Raw genomic sequence first — 17,639 nt, forward strand, 5'->3', positions numbered from 1 at the left:
TGCTGATTGATCCAATCTGAGTGTCAGACAAGGCCTCACCCACTGGGGAAGTTGCCCTGCTTCCTGGCTTTGCTGTGTCTTAGTGAACCCCAATCATAGAAATATGGTGAAATGGAGTAAACCACATGGCTTACTAGTGATCCAAGAAATAATGAAGGAATAAAATTTAAAATATACTAAAAAATTAGTCCTTAGTCATTCCGTTGGTCCAAACTCTTGGTGTTCAGGAAGTTTGAGTTGAAGTACTATATGGCCTCCTATCAGCTCCTTCTGCCAGCAACACACAAATATTCCCAAACACTTTGTCAGTATCTGGAAATGCCACTAATAAATCTCTGGGACTTTTCCAGGAGGGACAATGTGCAATCAGTTGAGAGAACTCAAGATTCAAGGTACCTCAACTGTTTGGCAGTCTGGATTTGGACAGCAGCTACTCCTCTGGCCATTTGTCTGCAATGCCTACCTACTCTGCTCTGATCTCACCTCCACTGACTCTTATGTCTTTTTTGCTGCATAGACCTGTTCAGGGCCAAAATCACTGTACTTTTATCACAGGACGTTAGCTACAGGACCTTATCACCATCTTGCCTCTCCTCTCCTCTATCTCTCAAAGTTTATCTCCCTAACTTGGAAAAAACCATACATTTTCTGCTTATATCATTCCCATTCTGTGGCCTTTTGTCTTACCTGATGTCTCATTCCTCATCCCCTGTTCTCATCATTCTGCTAGTTGGCAGTGACTCCAATAAAGGCAAAGGGAGAGATTGTAGTACAAAGAGTTTTATATACAGAGCTACACATTCTGTACACTCAATTGGCCTGCCCTTCAAGCAATTTAAAATCCAAGTGCCCATGTGCGTGTGGTTATTTGTGGAACATCAGGGTCACAGAGGAAATAGCTTTTCATTACAATCACTTCACATATGTGCATGAAGATTTCCTGGCCATTTGAAATGTAATTATGTGCACTTCAGATTTAACTATGTGTTTCATAGTGTTGGAGCCTTCAGTGCCAAGGACTCATAAGGAATTAGCAGCTATGAGCCACCAAAGTCATTAAAATCGTGTTGGTTCCTGTTACATTTGCCCGTTCTTTTATAAGAATGAAAGAAAGTTGACATTATGGACCTAATCAGTATTCCCAAAATGTTGTCAGTAGCAGTGAGCTTAAAATCTCACTCATCCCAACAATAATTTTTTATTCAGGGATAGTAGGTGGGGAGTATTCACCTATGCTTGTAATTTCATCAGTGTGTGGGAAATCCCAGTGTGGAAACTCCTTCTCCCACTGTAGACTGGTAACTCATCTATAACTTTTGTCTTAGTGACCTACCTGGGATCATATAGATGTCATGTGTCACGGGCAAGGCTTCAACCAAGCCTTGTATCTACATCTATTATACTAGCCCTATATCTACTGTGTCTGCTGTCTTTTAACATTGTTGTGTATTCAAATGTGAATCTTCCTATTTGAAAATGAAAGTATTATTTTTTCATAAATGTGTCTCTTTGGACGATTGGTATGTCATATTAATTAAAACTGCTTCACTGGGACCTGAACTTGTTGTGCATAGTAGCAACTTATTGCTTTTTAATTTTAAAAAAAAGGCCTTTTCAAAGAGGAAAGATGACTCTGATTTTCATTGCATTAGAGAACACGGTGGAGGAGAAATCACAAACATATTAGTAATCATCAAATGCCAGCCCATACTTTCTAGTCTTGCTGTTAGAGTCAGGCCAAAGCAAGCCTGGTCACTAGCCCCCTGGCCTTTGGAATGCCCAAGTCTTAATTCATATTCAGCTTGTTCACTAGAGTGCAGCAGAGAGAGAGAAATTCTACATATTCCCTGTGGTTAGCATAATTACAACAGAAAGTCAGACTACTAGCTTGAACTCACATGGGAATGGGGAACTCTTTGTCCTTTTCCTGGAGGCAAGCCACACAGCAGTAAGATGAAGGCTAGTCTAGTATATATTCATTATCCCAAGCTACAAAAAATTTTTCTAATAAAAAGTCCTGTTGTATGCTAGAACATTATGTATGGTCTTTAGTATGTTTTCTTTAAAACATATTTATTCTATAGATGTGACTCAATTGCAAATTGTAGGCATCTAGATCTTTACCTCTTAAAAGCCTGCATGGTATTATCTCTTGCATCTTCCTAAGGCACCTATAAATCAGTATCTTATTAAAATGTGGTACCAACTTTCTTAATGTCTATATCATATCCACATCCTTTAGGTCTATAAAAAATTATGACCTTTTGGAAAGCAGCTAGGTGTGAACATGGCAAGCCCTCCCCCTATCATCCCTTATCCTGAAAGATGAATGTGATTCTTATTCCAACTTGTAAGGTTCAAATCTGGTTGGTTCTGAGAGTGGCTTAGAAGCCTAGTTCTGCTTTAGAATTAGCCTGGATTTTTAGATCATCAAGAGACAATGCAGTTTAGTGGACGGAGCTCAGAAAGTAGGAGACAGGAAAGATTTGGGTACTTGAGTTTAAATCCTGCTTCTGGACCTTATTAGCTGTGCTACCATGGACAGGTCATGTAACCTCCCTGACGACTAACTCCTTATCAGTAAAAAAGAGAATACTGGAATAACACCATTAGTGTCTGCTTCACAAGGTTGTTGAGAGGATAAAATGAGACAATGCCTATCGAGTTTTCTGCAAACCTCAAAATACTCAGTAAATGCTGGTTGTTTCTCTGAATTCACGTAAAACAAGGCAGGAGTTAATAACGAAAGCAAGAAGTTGAAGGAAAAAGTCAAATTGTGTAAATGCAGTGTGTGGTTCATTCTTTATCTTGGGATTCTTTTGAAGTTTTGTCTGTGATTGGGGGCTTAGGCCTTGGTTAAAAGACAAAGAATTGTGAGAAAGAAACATAGATATGAATCGCTGTTGAAATAACTTTAAAAATTATATATATATATATTTTAAACCAGGTTAAGTTTTTTTTTCATTTCTCTTTCCTGAGGGATCAATATCCATAGTGACTGAAACAAGAATGTTCTTATTTCTATGAACACAGTCTTGAAATAGCCTTGCTGAAAATAATCACAGTTCTGGGTAATAAAACGTATTTCCTTTCTCTTGGCAGAAAGGTGGGGGGCAACAGGAGCAGAATGCTGCATAAGATATGAGATGAGATGGCTTTGTAGGTTGGTTTTGAATAACGGTTTTGCTTTCTTATATGGGAGGGTTTAATGTAACGTTTTAAGGGCATATCAGGAAGCAACTGTGATATAAAAAACAAAAGACATTAACATCACTTTAAAAAAAAGAAAGTGATCAGTGTATTACAGTACATGATGTTTAATTTTTGTGTATCTTTTAGATCCCCTTGTTTTAGTTTCTTTTTGGTAAAAATCTACCCTGTTGGCCTTTTATAGATCCAGACTGGTTTATCTTATAAAATAACTATGGGTGAAAGAAATTGAAGGGAAAAAAAAATCCATGAAATATTGCCTATTTCTTTGGAGAACATTGAAAAATGTCGTACCCTCTTGCCAGTCAATATTTATTAACTCCCTCCTTTATAAAAAGAAGACTGCAATTTTTCCTATTTGCAAAAGCAAGAAAAATGGTTTGGGCTGTTTTTATAATGTCTCCCAAAGTTTTCCACCTCTCTTGTGCCTGATGGTGTAGAGGTGAGAGTAGGACAGATAGCATCAAAAGGACATAATGACTCATCTTTCTTGGTTGTCTTTCTTAGCCTGCTAGACTAAAAAGGCATGTTCATGTGTCACTCAATTCATAGGAAACTTGATGTCTAGGGTCAAGAGCCTAGGGATTGAATGAAACCATGCCAAAACACAGGAATGCATGGCTTTAGTCCCAGCCCCTCTCTGAAGCCTCAGAAATGACCATAAGAGTTGGGGAGGGGCTTATAATTCCCTTTTACTCTTGTAATTCCCTTACTTTCCTAACATACTATTCCTTGGGGGCCCTTCTTTTGTGCCAGTGGGTGACGTCTACTTCTCTAGAATAATACCTCATGTTTAAGGTTCACAAAACACTATCCATTATGGCCTTTAGATATATTTGTGATACCATAACAATATAGTATCACAGAAACCTGGGGATTATAGTGGGCCCCTTTTTCACATTTACCAGCAGCCCAGCCTTTCTGTAAGGAATTGGAAAGGAAGAAGTAAGTAAACACATAGTAGAACTCATTAGCTTCTTTTGCCTCTGTTTTCTCCCAGCCCCCTCCCAATCATTAATTCTCTTAGTTTTCCTTTTATTTCATTTTCTTGTTCCCAAAATTCTGTCTTCCTCATTCTCTTCTTCAGAAATATTTATTTTCTCTGCCTTTTTTCTTCTATATGTATATGATTCAATAATAGGAAGCCATAGGAAAAGGAAAAATTAAATGTCTATTCACATGTATTATGGTAGATTGATTATTTGCGGCATTTCCCAGCCAGCAGACAGAGAGGGCATCTATCTCCTCACTTCCTTCTAGGTGTATAAATCTAGGAAGTGTCTCAAAATGTGGGCACATAAGCATTGGTCTGCTTCTCTTGGTATTAACATCCAAGGCAAATGTAATCTCATGTGAGAGGAAACATAGGTGTGTGTGCATGTGTGTACATGCATGCGCGCGCGCGTGCACACACACACACACACACACACACACACACACACACCTCTAACCATAATGATAAAAACAAAACCTAATCTAAGCATTTTTACTACAGTGTATGTTATCTAACTCTGTTATTTGGTGGTGGTCAAATTAATATCATTACAACAAAAACCTTAAAGAAGAGAGATTTGTTATTGAATGATGAAATGTCTGTTTATATTGAAAATTCCATTTTAATGGGGTTTGTTATATAAGAATATGCAGAGGCTTCTGTTATATGACTTAGGTCATCCATTAATAAGCAGTAACCTTTTAGGGATTTTTTTATTTTCATTCAGCTAACTACAATATCTCTTCTAACCAGCAGTAATAACACCATCATCTCAGCAAGCAGAGTCTAGTTTTGCCCTGAGGGGACACTTCCAGAGCTCTGGTGAGTTCTTCAGTACCTCTGGAAAGACAAACATCTTTCATGATGGCCTTAGTATCTGTTTGCCTGGGGACTAGGAGTCCACAAATGAGCCTTGCCCTCTCACATACAAAAAATATGGCAAACCAGCATTTGAATTGAGAGTTATTAATGACATGCCTTAAGCACCAACTTTTAATTCCTGCAGGGAGAAGGAAAAATGTGGACAGTGTGTATGATGTAGTTTGCTTATTGTATTAAGGATTTCTTAATTGCTATGGGACACTTTTGGGGAATTGTCATGGTTCACAAATTGGAAAGAAGCTCATATTATGCCCAGTAGACAAAAGAAAAAAAGAGAAAGGCTTCAATTAGGTATCTTGAAAAAACAAAATAAACCTATGATAAGTAACACATCACCAATAAACCTATTAATCAGTAATGAAGGCATTCCCTCTGGTTGATTTACACTGAAGAGGATGTAATATTCCATTGCCATTTCTTTACAGATAAAAGAATAATCAAAGGAAAAACACTTTTCCAATTCCCTACTCTACCTAAAAGCTTATATTTATCCACTTCCTAATTTAATGTCAAACTTAGGCACGTGCCTGTGGTAAGATTTCATTTCAACAAGTAAAAAATGAACTTCTACTTTTAATATATTTTAATTTTAAAAAAATTTCACCAGACCTAAAATGTGATCATGGAAAGAAGGTTAGATTTGGAGTCGGGGACCTTGGATCAAATCCCACCTCCAGCACTTAGGATCGTCCCTTCAGAGTTGAAAGGAAATTCAAACATCTTCTTGTTCAGTTCCCTAATTTTATAATTGAGGAGACAGAGGCCCAAGTCATTTAACCCAGTTGCCATACTGCTAAGGGGTGGAATGGACATCAGAACCAGGCTCTCTGATGGATATCCACTATCCTTCCCATGGTGCTGGGCACTTCACAGCTTGTATTTTACAGCCTCACCAAATAAGTTTATTTTCAGTTACCATTAGGATAAAAAGAGTCAATATCTTCCCCATTGTTTGAAATTAGGTTTTCATATTCAGTGCTCCTTACTCTATCCCATGGGGTGAATCTATAACCTCTCAATCATATTTTCTTCAGCTATAGAATAGAGATACTAATACTTTCACTGACTATTTCTAGTAGATAGTGACTGCCTAATCCAACTCCCTCATTTTTCAGGGAGGGGAAGGATAAAAGCATTTATCAAGCACCTAGTGCGTGCTAGGCACTTTACAAATATTACCTCATTTGATCCTCACAACAACCTTGCGAGGTAGGTGCTATTATTATCCCTATTTTACAGATGGGGAAACTGAGGCAGACAGAAGTTAATTGACTTGCCTTGGGTCCCACAGCTAATAAGTGTCTGAGGCAAGATTTGGACTCAAGTCTTCCTGGTTCCAGACCCATCCAACCCTCTGGCCTAGGGAGTTTAAGCACCTTGCCCAAGGTCATAAGGTAGTACTCAACAGAGGTGAAATTTGAATCCAAATACCTTGAAATCGGATCCAGTGATTTCTCTTTCTAGTGTGTCATGCTTCCTAATAGGGTTGTGGTGAGGAAAGTCCCTGTATAAATATGAGCCCTTGTAGTCATCATCATCATCATTATCATCATTATTATGGCAGTGACTTTTTGCAGGCCTCTATATTTGTCAAGTGCCGTTTAATAAACAAATGTCTCCTTTTGCTAATTCTCTCTTAGACGTAGGGGGATCTCTGCTAATCTCCACCTTAGTCTTTTTAACTTCGCACAGACATACATACATTTCAGTGTCCTCTGATAACTAATCAAGACGTAAATCATGAGATTAGGGATGCTTTTGGGTTTCTGTAAATGCACAGAACAGGCTGTTGGGGAATTAAATGGGCAAATTCAAGTCTCATTGCCATAATCCGTTAGCCAAGGACACAGATGGCAAAACCTAATCACCACAGTTATACTTGTCTTCCCTGCAAAAGTCTCCAAACTAATATTCCAACCCCCCCCCCAAAGCCCTGGTGATGTTCTTCTCCTTTTATAGCTTTAGAAAATGTTCCTACTTTCCAAAGTTGAACCAATAGAAAATAGTCTGCTTACAATGAATGGTAATACTAAACAGAAATTTTGGAATTTTGCTTTCTGATGTTTTTGCTTAAATATACTTAGACTCCTATTATCTTATAAGGATGTGTTCAGCCTGGGTCAGCTAGGTGGCACAATGAATAGAGCTCTGGCCTTGGAGTCAGGAGGACCTGAGTTCAAATCCAGCCTTAAACACTTAACACTTACTAGCTGTGTGACCCTGGGCAAGTCACTTAATCTTGATTGCCTCACACAAAAAAAAGGATGTGTTAGCCATCTTCTTGGGATTAAATCAAATCTGGTGTTAGACATCACAGTTTATGGATCCCATAGGCTACAATATCTGGTTATTATGGTTGCCTTCCATTCCTTTGATCCTCACCCTAGACCCTCACCAGATTCTATTGCTTCTTCATCTATGGCATAATTATAATGTGATATTTATTCGACATTTTCAGGTTTGCAAAATGTCTTATATTCGTGATTGCTTTTGATCATCATAATGGTCTCATAAAGTAAGTGTTATAATTATTCCCATTTCACAGATAAGGAAACTGATTGCTAAATGATGTTGTTCCTTTCCAAGAGTCTAATAGCTAGTAGATGTCAAGGGTTGTATCTGAGCCAGGTTTTCCTGACTCCTGTTCCAGAACATACTGTAACAGTCACACTGCCACTCTAACATTTGTCAAAGCTACCTCTTAACAGCTGAAATTTCCTTACTACTACTAGAAATTTCAGAGTCTGAGATTTTCTAGTTGCCCAAATTCTTTTCTCTCTGGCACAGAGAGAGGACAAGAAACATGCTTGGATCCATCTGAGCTTAGAAAGATTTCTATATTGTGAATCTGCCATGATTAATAGGGAAGATTTCTTGTGTGAATTGTGGGATTCAGTTCCTCAGCTCTTCTGATTGAGGGAAGGCAGCCATTTGGATCTGCCAAAAGATGATGCCCCATGCCTGATTACTATGTGCTTTAAGTACTACAAGGAGCCAATCACATTTTCTTCTTTTGTAAAGATATTTTTATTTATTAACAACAACAACGACAGCCAGCGTTTGGATAGTGTTTTTCTAAGGTTTGCAAAGTGCTTTACATATATGATGCACTTAATCCTCACAATAACCCTGGGAGGTAGGTGCTATTAATATCTTTATCTTATAGACTTGGAAACTGAGGCAGACAGACTGACTTGCCCAGGATCACACAGCTGATAAATGTCTGAGGCTATATTTGAACTCAAGTCTTCCTGACTCCAGGACCCAAGCTCTTCCTACTGTGCCAACTAGTTGCCTAGGGAAAGAGAGGTTAGTTAAGTTTCAGTCAACCAGACAGTAAGCATTTAAGTATCTATTTTGTGCCAAACACTTTGCTAGGCAGAAGATGAGGACAGGGTAGTTAGGGATCCTACTGAAAGGAAAAAAGTTGAGGTAACATACTATGGGTAGAAAACCATCCTCAAAGTCAGGAAGTCCTGATTTCATGTCCTGCCTCTGACACATACCATGTGTCTGACACATCACCAGTTGAGAAATCTTTATTTCAGACTATAGCATTTGACTTTCTACAGCATGTCACCAGAAGGTTGGCTGCCAGATGCCAAGGAGCTTTTGGGGGGGACAAGCGGGCAGAGGAACTCATGAAACTGGCTATTACAGCCAAGAGGGAATACCCTATAATGACAAAGTCATTGATCTTTTGAAACAGAATAAACTACAAAAAGAGAGAATACCTTGAAATGATCTGATGCAATTCCCCACAGTACTTCATCAAGAACCCATTTTTCTTTTCCCTTTCCATCTCTAGCTCTCCTTCCTTCTGCTGAAAGCAGGGCTCTGTTTTGGGTGAGAAGAAGGGTAGATGTCTTAGCAAGAAACCAAGCCCTGGAGCATCTGTGATATGGTTTTTTGCTGCAGTGCCTGCTCCTAGCATTGTTAAGGGAGTGTAAGGAAACTGTGGCTACTCATATTTTATGGACCAGAGAGCGCATAAATTCTAGCTTGGAAACATGGGATATTTCAGTTTACTGCAGATGGGGTTCATTTCTCTCTACTGGTGACTGGTTTCCACACACCTCACCAGATTTTTCTTAGTTCTAAAATAAAGCCATAGCTTTCTGGTCTGAATCTACATGTATATGTTGTTAGATCTTTAGCAGTATAAGCAGGATTTATCCAAGTTGGGGAGTGTAAGGGAGAGGGAAGACCAATCAGTAATTTGACAGGCATTTATTCCAAACTTACTAGGTGCCAGTCACTGTCCTAAGTGCTGGGTATACAAGGAAAAAGCAAAGATAGTCCCTGTCCTTAAGTAGCTAACTCTAATGGGGGAGAGAACATGATTAGACAGAGATCCATGAACTAGTAGCGGGGGAGATGGAAGAAGGTATCTTGCAAAAAGTGACAGTTGAGCTGTCTTGAAGAAATCCAGGGATTCTAAGAGACAGATGCATGGGGGCTGGCATTTCAGGGATGGAAGACAGCCAGTACAAAAGTAGGGAGGCTGGAGATAGAGTGTTGTATGTGAGGAGCAGCAAGAAAGCAAGTGATAAGAACAATAGTATCCTTTTTTTGTTACAGAATTTCTTCTTGAAAAATTAATAAAAGAACACAATTATTCTCTGCTGGATTTTAGCCTTCTACTTCATTCAGCACTGGGATTTTGAACTAAGATGTCCCCAAGTCTAGTGGGGCAGGGACATCACGCAGAATATCAGGAGAGATTGAATTTGCCTTTGGTCATATTATGTGATCTTGGCAAGCTGCTTTGCCTTAGAGAGCCCCTGCTTAAGTTTTCCTACAAAGGAATCTGGGTGAAGAAAGGGAGGGCAACTTAACTAGCAAGCAGGTATTCTACAGAAGCCGTTTTCCTTGAGCAATCAGTAGCATATTCGTAAAACAGTTCTCAAACGTTTTTATTACTAAAGACTAAAGCTTTTTTCATATATACATATGCATACATGTGTATATACATGCATGTTTGTGTGTATACGTATGTAGATGTATGTATGTGCATGTGTATGTATACATATAGATACATACATACACACAGATAGATGGATCATATCCTTGTGTACGTATTGCTTTGAGCAGTAGTGGGGTATAATGGATGGATTCCTATATTTGGAGTTAGGAAGATCTGGATTCAAGTCCTGCCATCAACAGGTACTGATTATGTGACCTCAGACAAGTAACTAAACTTTTAGTCCCCCAGCCAACTTTCTAAGAAAATAAGTTACTAAGGAGTTGCTTACATGAATTTTGATGAAGGGAGTATCCACACCAAGGAATTACAGGTGCAGACTAGAAAACAAACAGGTGATGGATAAACAGATGATAGAAAGATGGATGATTGACAGGCAGACAGACAGATAGATAGATAGATAGAGTCAGCCTACATTCTGCAAATATTTCTTGAGTATTGTGTGTCCAGTGCTGTGCTATACTCCCATCTTCTGACCCTCTGACTGGCTGATCCTATACTTCTTGGAATGAAACCACTGCTTCCCTGGGAACCCATCTTTTACTGTGGAGATGACTGCCTTAATAAGCATGAATAGGTGTGGGGAGATATGGCAGTGATGGTGAAACACTCCTATTAATGTGTTTGTGTTGCAACCATTTTCCCCTTAAATTTTAGTTTTGCTAACCCCTGGAAGTAGTAGACAAGGAATTTGGCATTCCCTCTGCTAAATGAGGGTGAAACATCATAAGGTCAGTCTTTAGTGTGTTTTAGTCACCAAGGGTTCCAAATTATTTGTCTCCTATGAGGTATTTTTACTTCAATTTCAATTTTATTTTTCTCAATTACATGTAAATAAAAATTTTTAACATTCATTTAAAAAAAATTTTGAGTTCCAAATTCCCTCTCTCACTCTGCTGCCCTCTCTCTTCTTTGAGAAGGCAAGCAGTTTTATGTAGATTACACATGTGCAGTAATGCGAAACATTTCCATATTAACCAAGTTGAAGAAGAAAACAAAGACCAAAACAAAGAAAAACCTAAGAATAATAAAGTTTAAAAAGTAAGCTTCAATCTGCCTTCTAACTCCATTAGTTCTTTCTCTGGAGATGAATAGCATTTTTCATCATAAGTCCTTCAGAATTGTCTTGGATCATTGTTTTGCTGAGAATAGCTAAGTCATTCCACAGTACTTCAACATCCAGTATTACTACAACTCTGCACAATGTTCTTCTACTTCTGCTCATTTCACTTTGCATTAATTCATGTAAGTCTTCACAGGTTTTTCTGAAAGCATCCTGCGTGTCATCTCTTATAGCACAATAGTATTCCATCCTGTGAGGTATTATTAAAATTAAGAAAACCATAGTTCTTGGGCACAATATTTTAATGTTGCCCACCACTCATATGTATTGTCCTAGGTCTGGATTTTGTAAACATTGGACATCGAATGTCCTTAACATTGGATTCATGAAATTTTAAAAAGAATTTTGATAACTATTTCAATAGAATTGGTTCCTTTTGTAATTGGATGTATTTTATTTTATGCATTTAAAAGTATTATTCTCATAAAGGGTCCATAGACTACACCAGACTGCCAAAGGGGTCCATAACACAAAGGTCAATTTTCTGGTGTAGAGAGTTGAAAATTGATAATATAAATAAGATAATAAAGATAGGGACCAAACTGGGAGATACATATGGATGGAGATGGATTTCATCAATATAGAGAACTTGTGAGTGAGAGAAGTCCTTCTATTAATTCAAGTTGGCACCTTTTCTGCAAATTATAGTCTTAGAGAATTGTCTAAAACTCTGAGAGGTGGTGATATGTTCATAGTCACACAGTCGGTACATTTTAGAGGTGGGATTTAAACACAAGTCTTCTTGGTTTTGAAGCTGCCTCCCAAATTATTGGAAGAATGTTGAAAACACTTAAGAGAATAGTGTTTAGTAAGTCTTACTATGGATAAGGCACTACCTTAAGTGCTAATAGGGATATTGAAGTTAAAGGTACTCTAAAACAGTGGTATCAAACCCAAATAAAGACAAATCCATGCGGCTTTCATATTGACTTAGAAAAAAACCACAAACTAATGTCATCTATTGTATTATGGAGCAGCTAGGTGGCAAAGTAGATTGAGTGCTGGACTGGGGTCTGGTTCAAATGTGACCTCAGACTAGTTGTGTGACCCTGAGTAAGTCGCTTAACCTGTTTGCCTCAGTTTCCTCAGCTGTAAAATGAGCTGGAGAAGAAAATAGCAAACTACTCCAATGTCTTTGCCAAGAAAACCCCAAATAGAATCTTGAAGAGTCTGACATGACTGAACGTGTTGTATTGTATGCTTATTTATTTTAAGTATTTCCCAATCACATTTTAATATGGTTTAAGAGAGTTTTGCAGGTACCTTTCCAGTTTGACACCTCTGCCCTAAAGTACTTATGCTTTATTTGCATGTAATTTATATGATAATTGTAAGTAATTCACATCTTTTTTTTTTACAGTAAAATAATTTCCACAGTTGTCTGACTGACTTTTCTAGGCAGCATCATGTTAACTGAATTTGAGATACATTAATCATATACTTTATCTCTAGTTTTAGACCCTTACCAGACTTTAATTCAGACCTACAAGCCCCCCACCAGCTTCCACTTCTCCATATCAGAACTAAAGGATAAGATCATCATTGTAGAGCTGAGAGAAAACTTAATACTCATCTAGTCCAAACCCCTCTTTTTACACATTAGAAAACTGAGGCCCAGAGGAGTAAAAGTGACTTTCTCAGGGTGCCCAGCTAGTAAGTGTCTGAACCCAGGTGTTCCTGACTCCAGATTCCACATACCATGTACTGCATCAAGATATTTTGTTAAATGCTTCTTTGTGCTAGGAACTGAGGATGTAAGAACAAACATGAAACAGTACCTGCCCTAAAGGAGCATCCATTATTTTAGGAGAGAGAGAAGAGTCAAAGGAGAGGGGTTGGGAGTAAAGTAGAGCTAGCTGTTTGCAAACACTATGACATTTCTAGGAGCAAGGTGGAGAATGGGCTACCCCAGTCCTGTGGATCTGACAAGAGCTGCAGCTTAGAAGACAAGATGAGGATGAGTGGTGACTCAGTCCAGTCTTGCTACACAAGGTCAAATCTGCAGACCCAGTTTCAGCACAGCCTAAAGGAGGAGTCATTTTCCTTAAAGTGACGGAGGTTTGGAGCTGACCCATTCTTCCTCAGGCTCATGGTTGACCACAGGCATGTATGCCTTTGGAGGTAACTAACTGAGAACAAACAGCCCTTCAATGTGTGATTATGGGACAGAGCAGAGGTAAGAGATCCAACCCAGCATCTTGACTTCAATAGGGGTAGGGCTCTAATCAAAGAGCAAGCTGGCTTGGGGGTAAGACATCTTAAATAGCAATCCAGAAGCACCAACATAACACTGTGGACTCTCAGCATCTTTGTGTGGGGATTCGAAGTTACTCTCAAGACTTTCTGTGGAAAGGGGCTGGATTTTGAGTACAAAGACTCAGGTTCAAATACCTACATTCACTACCTGGACCATTATAATTTTCAAATCACTTCTCTCTGTACCTTGGTTTCTCCATCTGTAAAATGAGGTTAGGCTAGGTGGCCTCTAAGGTTCATTTAAATTCAGACAGCTAGGTGGAGTCGTGCATAGAGTGCTAGACTTGGAGTCAAAGAGATCTGAGTTCAAATTCTGCCTTAGACATTTATAGGTTATGAGACCCTGGGTAAGCCACTCAACTTCTCTTTACCTCAGTTTCCTTATCTATAAAAATGGGGATACCTACCAACCAGGATTGTTGTAAAGGTCAAATGATATCACATATGTGAATTGCTTTGCTAACCTTAAAGCACTATGTAAATGTTTGTTATTGTTATTTGGTGTCTGGGCAATTCAATAGATAGAGTACTACACGTGGAATCAGGAAGTTTATGTGATCTTAGAGCAATAGGAACCACTGTAGGCCATCACCTGTGTCTGTAGGCAGCAGGAGTGGTCCACACTGGTCCTGATGATGGCAGCATGACTAGGGTTATTGTGGGACTAGGTGGGTGTCCAGGATGACTTGGAGCTCTGCTCTAAGAAAGCAATTTGAGTTCAAATTGCTTTCTCACACATTTAATAGTTATGTGATCCTGGGCAAGTCACTTAACTTCTGTCTGCCTCAGTTTACTCATCTGTAAAATGGGAATTACAGGGTTGATGTCAGGAGAAAACGAGATAACGCAGCATTAAATCATTGTGTAAATGTGAGCAGTTATTATTATGATTGCAGCTAGGTGGTGGAATGGATAGAGTACTAGGCCTGGAGTCAGGAAGTAGTAGTAGTAGTAGTAGTAGTAGTAGTAGTGGTTATTGTTGTTGTTGTTGTGTCTTTTCAATCGTGGCTGACTCTCTGTGGCCCCATTTGGGGTTTTCTTGGCAAAGATAGGAGAGTGGTTTGCCATTTCCTTCCCCAGCTCAGACCTGAGTTTAAATCAACCTCAGCCACTTTTTAGCTGTATGACCCTGGGGCAAGTCATTTAATCTTTGTTCACCTCAGTTTCCTCAACTGTAAGGTGAGGATAACAATATCACCTATGTTATAGGGTTGTTGTGAGGATAAAATGAGATAATATTTGTGAAGTATTTTGCAAATCTTAAAGCACTGTATAAATGCTAGCTATTATTAAATCTATGATGTTTTGGTCCCATAACAGAAAATACAGTAATCTAATTCAGGAGCTCCCAGAGCCTGGCCAATGATCCCATGGGGAAAAGCGCTGTCAACCTTTTGTTCCATGATTTGCTGTTTTTTGGAATGGAGCAGAGCTCCAACTCTAAAAGGGTCAAAAGGTGGATTCCTTCAGTCCGCTGAGGTTATTAAGACTCCCAAATGATTTTTTTTTCCTGCTGGTTCCTCTTCTCCCTCCTCCTCTGCTTCCAATTTACCTTTACTCAAAGAAAGGCTGTCACAGTGGGTGCTCAGGAAGTGCAGTAGATAGTAGCAGGTGGGGAACCTTGGCCTTGTACAGGGGAATGACTCACTCAGGAAAATGGAAGCCAAGGGCTCTCAGGATTGTCATTACTACCATCTTATTATATAGATCTTTCTTGTCCTGGATGGACTGGCAAGAAACACAGCCCAGGGCAATTTCCAAAAGGCTCATAGTTCTGCCTCTTGGCTAAGTTTCTACTTCTCTCCCTCCAGAGCCCATCGTTCTGGGTCCACAACCCCCTCCTTGTTTGTAGTCCTCCTGAGGCATCCACCTTTTACCTACCCCTTAAACTCTAGCATGTTGCATTCAGACAGCTGTTCAAAAAAAATGAGTGGTTTTGCTTCAGTGGGAGGGCATCTTGTTTTAGTAAGCATTGCAGTAAACAAGGTAGATAACGCAGGTATGCAATTCAAATACTGATGGTTGTTTAACCTGTCATCATTTCAGGTCTACAGTATGCCTGGGACATAGGGTCATAGATTTAGTGCTAGAAGGACACCCTTCTCATTTACAAGAGGCCAACCTTCTCCTTTTACGAAAGAGGATACTGAGGCTGAGAGGGTCACATAGCCAGTAAGCGTTTGAGACGGGATTTGAACTCAGGTCTTTCTGACTCCAAATCTAGCACTCTATCCACTTCACCACCTAGCTAGTAAGCACTCAGTATATGATTTTTAAAATTTATTCAGTTCAACAAGAATTGATTAAATAACTACTCTTTACTCAGTACTAGACATACAAAAACAAAAACGAAAACAGTTCTTACCCTCAAGGAACTTACTTTCTACTTGAGGAAGCAGGATGTACAATGATAAGATATATATATATATATATATATATATATATATAATATATATATATATATATATATACACACGCACACACACACATATACACATATATTGTACATATATACATCTATAGATGGATGGGTGGGTGGATGGATACATGGATAGATAGATGGATGGATGGATAAATAGCCAGAGAGACAGACAGATAGATAGTAGGGTCAGAACCATTTCAGGGCAGTGTTCTAACAATAGTGAGGACCAGGAAAGGCCCTAGGTAGAAGGTGACACTTCAGCTGAGCCTGGTGCTAGGGATTCCAAGAGACGGGGTGATGAGGGAAAGCATCCACAAGAATAAGACACAGCCCTGGCAAAGGGAAACAGAGGAGAGATAGAAAGTCAAATAAAGGGAGCAGTTAGGTAATCAAGAGTTCTCTTTTGCAGTTCTAGGCATTTAGTGTTGGCCACTTTGACTTTTGAACAGTTTGTGACATAGATGCTCTAGAGGGGCTGGGTAAAGCCCACAGCAGTCAGGAAAGAGGTGTGAACATGGAGCAACTGAATCTTCCCTGTACAACCCCTTCTTCCCTTCTATAAATAGTATAGGCTACATTAGCCGTGCTCTTGTGAGCTGGTTGTCCCCATCCCAACTTGCTAGGAGGTCACTGAAGCATGAAAGCCTCATATAATATTTGGCACCCTTTGAATACTTCTCATCTAGTGTCTTTCATTCTGCTTTATTTGGTTTTCCAAATGAATGTGTCTGTGTCTTTCTGTGTCTCTGCCTCTCTCTGTGTCTCTCTGTCTCTGTTTCTCTGTTTGTCTCTCCATCGTTTTCTCTCTCTTTCTCTCTCTCTTGTCAGCCCCTTAGTTTAAGTGACCTTAGAGTAATGGTAACCACTGTAGGCTGTCACCTGTGTCTGGAGGTAGCAGGAGTGGTCCACACTGGTCCTGATGATGGCAGCATGACTAGAGCCATGGTGGGACTAGGTGGGTGTCCAGGATGACTTGGAGCTCTGCTCTAAGAATGCAGAAGACCCTGACAAAGTCCATGTCTTTCAGGTAACTCCTTAATGGTGGGCCTGGGGACTTAGCCCCCAAGCCTGCTTCTTTAATTCTGCTAAACTGACCGACCCTATTAGCTTGATGCTCCATTGCCCTCATTCTTCTTTTCCTCCAAGCCACCACTCTGAATGTCTCCTTCACTGGATATTCACCATTCTTTACCTTTTTCAAGCCTAAGCCAAAACTGAGTTTAATAGGAGATGTATTTACAAGGAGAGGAATAAAATTTACAGCATATGTAACATGGTACAAGAAATCAGTCTGTTCAACAATGGGCTGATTAGTAATAGAATAATGCTGTACTTAAAGAAATTAAGAAAGATGGATTCAGAGAATACTGGGAAGACTCACATGGACTGATGCAGAGTGCAGAGAACAATTTGTACTATAACATTAACATTGTAAAAATGAACAATTTTGAAAGATTTAAGAACTCTGGTCAATGCAAAGATTAATCATGATTCCAGAGAACTGATGATAGAGCAGGCTACCCACCTTCTGAGAGAGGTTAATAGACTACCATGCAGAATGAGAAGCACATTTTTGGCCAATATGGGAATTTGTTTTCCTTGATTATGATTATTTGTTACAAGGGTTTTGTTTTTGTTTTTTTCCAGTGGGGAGAATAAATTCTTGGTAATTATAAACACACACACACACACACACACACACACACAACACACACATTTTTTTAAAATAAAGAAAATTATAATGAAACAGTTAATTGACTAGAAAACC

Source organism: Phascolarctos cinereus, unplaced genomic scaffold, assembly GCF_003287225.1.
Source record: "Phascolarctos cinereus isolate Bilbo 61053 unplaced genomic scaffold, phaCin_HiC Scaffold_1;HRSCAF=81, whole genome shotgun sequence".
NCBI lineage: Eukaryota > Metazoa > Chordata > Mammalia > Diprotodontia > Phascolarctidae > Phascolarctos > Phascolarctos cinereus.